Source organism: Dromiciops gliroides, chromosome 4 (assembly GCF_019393635.1).
Source record: "Dromiciops gliroides isolate mDroGli1 chromosome 4, mDroGli1.pri, whole genome shotgun sequence".
Taxonomy (NCBI): Eukaryota; Metazoa; Chordata; class Mammalia; order Microbiotheria; family Microbiotheriidae; genus Dromiciops; species Dromiciops gliroides.
In genome coordinates this window covers 161,746,117-161,751,776 of record NC_057864.1, presented here as the reverse complement: position 1 = coordinate 161,751,776, position 5,660 = coordinate 161,746,117, and positions in this window count along the sequence as shown.

Below are 5,660 nucleotides of genomic sequence, written 5' to 3'. Positions count from 1 at the left end.
GGGGGTTAAGTGACTTGCCCAGGGTCACACAGCTAGTAAGTGTCAAGGGTCTTAGGTTGGATTTGAACTCAGGTCCTCCTGAATCCAGGGCCAGTGCTCTATCCACTACATCACCTAGCTTCCCCTGTTGGGTACTTTCAAATGAAAGGCCTTTAAGATTTACTTTGGTCCTAGGCCAACCTTGCCCAAACTACTACAAGTACCTACATCCATGTAAGGCTTAAAGGATATCTTTGGCAGCAATGTGATTTGAGTCTGGATTGCTCCTGCTCATATGGTGAAAAAGCTCTACTTCTGATGTCAGGCCTTATCAGGGAAACTTTTTACTCTTCTAAGTGTGCTTAAAGATTTTCAGTGGCGATGGCCCAGAGCAAACAAGCCTAACTCATGAACAATTCTTGCCTGATTCATAACTGGTCTATGATTTCCAATGGCCTCAGATATCAGTTCCTAGTCTAAGGGAAAACCAGTGATGGACTGGCTCCTATAATTAACTTAATGATATAAAGTCAGTGACTTTGGGAGGCTGCTATTATCCCAAAACTGAGAGGTGGAGGAATTGGAGGTCATGGGATAGGCAGTCTTCTCAGCTTTGACAATAAAAAATCCTGAGTCAAATCAAATCAAGTCAATAAGCATTTATTAAGCACTTGATATGTGCCAGGCATTGAGCTAAGAATTGGGGATAGTTAAGAGAAGAAAAAAAAAAAGCGCAAAACCAGAAAAACAATCCATGTCCTCAAAGAGCTCACAAATAACTATGTCCTTACAAGATGTTTAAAGTGTAAATTGGAGGTAATCTCAAGGGGAGGCACTAGCATTGAGAAGCAAGAGTGTTCTGGAGCCTGCTCTAACCAGCTGGAGAACTGATTATTAAATTATCAGTGTGAGAATTTACCCCTCAGAAATTGACAAACAATATTAGTCAGGGTTTGATTCACTGTTTTGTCGATTGTCCAGATTGAAGGAAGTGATGGAAAACTAATAATGCTGATTAAACTTAAAAAATATGTCATTTGTATTGGTGGGGGGTGGGGGGCGGAAGATTTGGTCATTAAAGAGTTTACTAGCATACCACTGAATGAAGGAGAAAAGCTTCTTACAGAAGATGGGACTTTAAGCAGGACTTGGGGGAAGGCAGGAAAGACAGGAGGCAGAGGTAATGAGAGACAATTCCAGGCATAGTAGATAGCCAGTGCAAAGGCAAAGAGATGGAGTATCTTTTTTGTTTGTTTTTGTTTTTGTTTTTGTTTTTGTTTTTGTTTTTTTGGCCGGGCAACAGGGGTTAAGTGATTTGCCCAGGGTCACACAGCCAGTAAGTGTCAAGTGTCTGAGGCCAGATTTGAACTCAGGTACTCCTGAATCCAGGGTCGGTGCTTTCTCCACTGTGCCACTTAGCTGCCCCCAAGATGGAGTATCTTGTGAAAAGCATGGTTTCTTGATTTTCCTCAGCTTCATTCAACAACATAAGAATAGGAGAGAAAACAGAAGATAGCAGCAGTAAACCAGGAGTGGGATTTGATACTGGGTTAAGTGGGATAAGAGAACAGGGTAGAAATCAATTGGTTTATCAAGAGGTCCAGGTGGAGAAGGAGGAAGAGTATAGCCGGTGCTGAGGTGGAGGAATTGGAGGTCATAGAGAGGACACAGGACAGGGTTAGAGGCCACAAGGCACAGGGAAAGATGTAATCATAGAAGATGATGGTCAGATAAAAGAATTTCAGAGTTCACAAACATAGAAGTGGAATTGTGAGTGACAGCAAGATTTCTTACAGTAGCCAAGGTGAAACTGAGGTCAAGGAAGAGATGGTGGTGGAAGGTGTATGAATGGTGTGTGATGAAGTCATAGGAAACGAGTAAGTTAAGGAACTGAAAAGGTAGGGTATTTGAGGGAGTATATATGTCAAAGTACGGGGCCAGGCAGAAGAGAACAATAAAGAACCAGACACTGAATTCACTGAGGAACAAAAGAGAACATCTTGGGGGGTGGTAGACAACAGCTACCAGAATCTCAACAGGGTGATAAATAAAAATTGAATGAACTTCAAAGGCAAAGAGAAGAATTTAGTGAATGATGGTGGTAGAAAGACTGGAAGTGGCAAAGAGGAACAATCACACCCCCACCACAACTAGTTGGGGGTGATATTAGAAAAAGCACAACCATCGCTGGATATGGTGGCCAGGGATGCCATGTCTCAGTGAATGCCAGAAGATGGAAAGTGTGTGAAAGGAAAAAGTTTAAGATGAAAGCACATTTCTTAAGTATGGCTGGAACAGGCATTCTAGAGAGCACAGTGGAAGAGGTGGGTAGAGATCTGGAGGGGGGGGCGATGGAGGTGGTCCAGATGGGACAGGCAGTGGAGGGAGTGGATTGGGGTTTGTATAATGACATCCAGGAGGCTCAGTATGACTAGCATGGGGAGAGTAGGATAGGCTCAGAGCATGCTAACCACTGAAGATGGGTTCAGGCAAATTATGAGTAACTGAAGAAAAGTATGTTGAAGGAAGACAGTGATCAGATGAGGGCCCTCCCTTGATGTCCAAACCTGTGGCAGGTGTTGGTGTCGAGTCCTGTGAGGTCCAGAGAGCCCACCTCACAGCAGGCAGAAGCTGACGGTATGCTTCCAGAGGAGTTGGACAGGAGGCAGGAACTGGCGATTTGAGGTGGATCTGCTCTGGAAATGGCCACTGGAACACTTCAGAAGCCCCTGGGGTGGAGATGGAAGCCTGAGGCCTGGACTCCAGATCTAATAGGCCTGAGGAAGGCAGGATGGATTAGGGGTGGTCTGGGGCTGGGTCACAGCAAAGTGGCACTCCCTATAAAGTCCCAGAGGCAAAAATAGATGAGCCTGGGATGAGAATGATTTTGACCAGAGCTACAATTATTAGGGGAGGAAAGAAAGGACAAAACCTTTTACAGTAATTAGGAGAAAAAAAAATCTGTGGCACTTTTGACAAACAAGTTTATAAAGCTACAAGAGGCAATGCTTGGAATGATATGGAACACTCAGATCATTCAACAGTTAATGTAAGATTTCCTTAGACATAGCAGGAAAATGCCATTCTATTCAATAAGGAGGGCACCCCCAAGTTGATTCAACTGAGTAAAGCTCCCCTCCCTCTGAGTTACCCAAGGTCTGCCAGCCAAACATCAGAGGCCTGGAGCTCCTCCTGTTGATTTTGTATTCAGGCAACCAGAAAGTTCTTTCAACCACCTGAGCCTTTAAGTTCCCAGAGCCAATTAAGTTTCCAGGAGGGTTTCAATGCTTTTAAGACAAACCAACTTAGCTTGCATGGGGGTGGGGCTTAAAGTATTGCTGCTACCACACCCACCTTTACAACCTTATTAAACATTATTTTTCTTCCCACACACCATTATTTAATCAAACAAGCCTTCTTATGGTTCCTCACACCCAAACTCCATTTCTCTTCCCAGTCTTTGCCCAAACAGTTGGACCTTCCTGGAATACACTCCCACCTCCCTCTATCTCTTAAAATTTCTTGTTTTGTCAACATCTTTTATCCAGTCTTTCCTGATTTCCTCCTGCTGCTAGTGATTACCCGATTTACCTTGTATCTATCTTGTATATAGAGGCTACTTCAGATATATTTTGGTTTGCTTCTATACTACCTCAATAAAGCGAATATTGCAATAACAAATGTGTTGGTTTCCCAATGCATACAAAAGTTATGTTTACACTATACTATGGTCTATTAAGTGTGCAATAGTATATCTAAAAAAAGTATACTTTTTTTTTTTTGGCGGGGCAATGGGGGTTAAGTGACTTGCCCAGGGTCACACAGCTAGTAAGTGTCGTGTCTGAGGCTGGATTTGAACTCAGGTACTCCTTAATCCAGGGCCGGTGCTTTATCCACTGCACCACCTAGCCGCCCCAAAAAGTATACTTTTAAAATACTTTATTGCTAAAAAAAATACTAACGATCATCTGAGCCTTCAGCAAATGGTGATCTTTTTGCTGGTGGAAGGTCTTTTGCCTCCATGTTGATGTTGGGGTGGTGGTTGCTAAAGGTTGGGGTCACCCAACCTTCTTAAAATAAAGACAATTGAGTTTGCAGCATCAATTGACTTCCTTTCTGGACAGATTTCTAGGTAGCTAGTAATGCTGGTTGATAGCGTTTTATCCACTGTACAACTTTCAGAATTGGAATCAATCCTCTCAAACCCTGGAGGTGCTTTATCAACTAAGTTTGTGTAATATTCTTCAATATTGGCCAAGGATAGGGATAGAGAGGAAACAGGCCAGTCGGTGGATCAGACAAAACACACATTTATAGATTGTGAGTGTTTGGGGGCAAACTGCCTCAGTTTACCCAAATAACTCGAGGAGACCACCAAGTCAAGCAGAGACAGATTTATTACATTCCTGCAAGAATGAGCAAACTCAATAACTGAGTCGCAATAGCTAATACATGCCTTGAGCTTTTATAGTAATGTTGGGGGGGGGAGTCCCCACGCACACTAGGGCAAGCTCACAAACGAACATCCAATCCTGTCTCACCCAGGGTGTGTGCTTAGCTCGTGATCAACGTATGGAGACATGCATAGGTGTTCCAGGAACAAGGGGGAAAAGGGGAGGGGGAACAAGGTCAAACCGAAGGAAGAGGGAACGGGGGAGTGACAGTAAGAGGAATCACAGTTCCCACTGATTCCCCCCTCCCCTCTCCCGGCCCCTATCTCTAAAGATATTCAACTTGAATAACAGGAAGAGTCACTCAGGTGTTTCAGCATTGTTTTGTAGTTGTGTTAATTTTAGAAGGATGACAGGCTTAAAATTTATCTTCGGCTATGTTGGGAAATCAGAGAAATAGAATAAAGAATAAAAGAATAATCCATTGTTGGGACCCTAGGGTCAAGGGGATTCTGCTCTGAGAAAAAGAAACATGTCACTTAACATCTGGTCTCAACTTAATTGCCACATCCTGTGCCGAGCTCCTGCCCTTTCTTCTTGAGTCCCATGTATTGAATTGGTGGGGGAACTCCCCGACCCACTCAACAGGGACTGGGGTTCTGACACATGATGGATTCCAGATAAAACTAAGATGTAGCTGACAAGTGGGGAGACTGAGCAGAAGTAAAAATACTGTTAATTTGCAACAAAACTTAAAGGAGACAGTGAGAATTTGACAAGCAATAAACTTTTAAACTAACTATACTGGGGCGGGGCGGGACGGGGCTGGGTATCTTCCAGACCCCATCCTCAGAGTTTAATCTGACTCAAATCCATAATCATCTCATACATGAGGAAATGGGGAATGTTCTCCTCGAAATAAGAATATATTAGTCACCAAATAACACTCTCCGGACCTGTTTAAGGGAAAAAAGTCTCCTTCTCCTTCCCCCCTCCCCCTACCACCAAACAAAATCACATTGTTCAAGGAAACCCTGAGCTGGTCTCAATTAGGTCCACTCCTGAGCTATGTCCATATAAGGGAGGATTGAAGAATTGTCCCTGTATCACCTCCCTCATTGGCTAAGAACCCAAAGAATAATTATGGAAATTAGGGTTAGGAATACTTCATTCTGGTTAGCTAGTTTTCACTCACAGATTGTAACCCTTGAGTAATCGGACCAGTGATGAAAAAGGGGAGGGTACATTCTCATTGGGACTAGGGTTTAAAACAGGGCCTTCGAGCCCCCA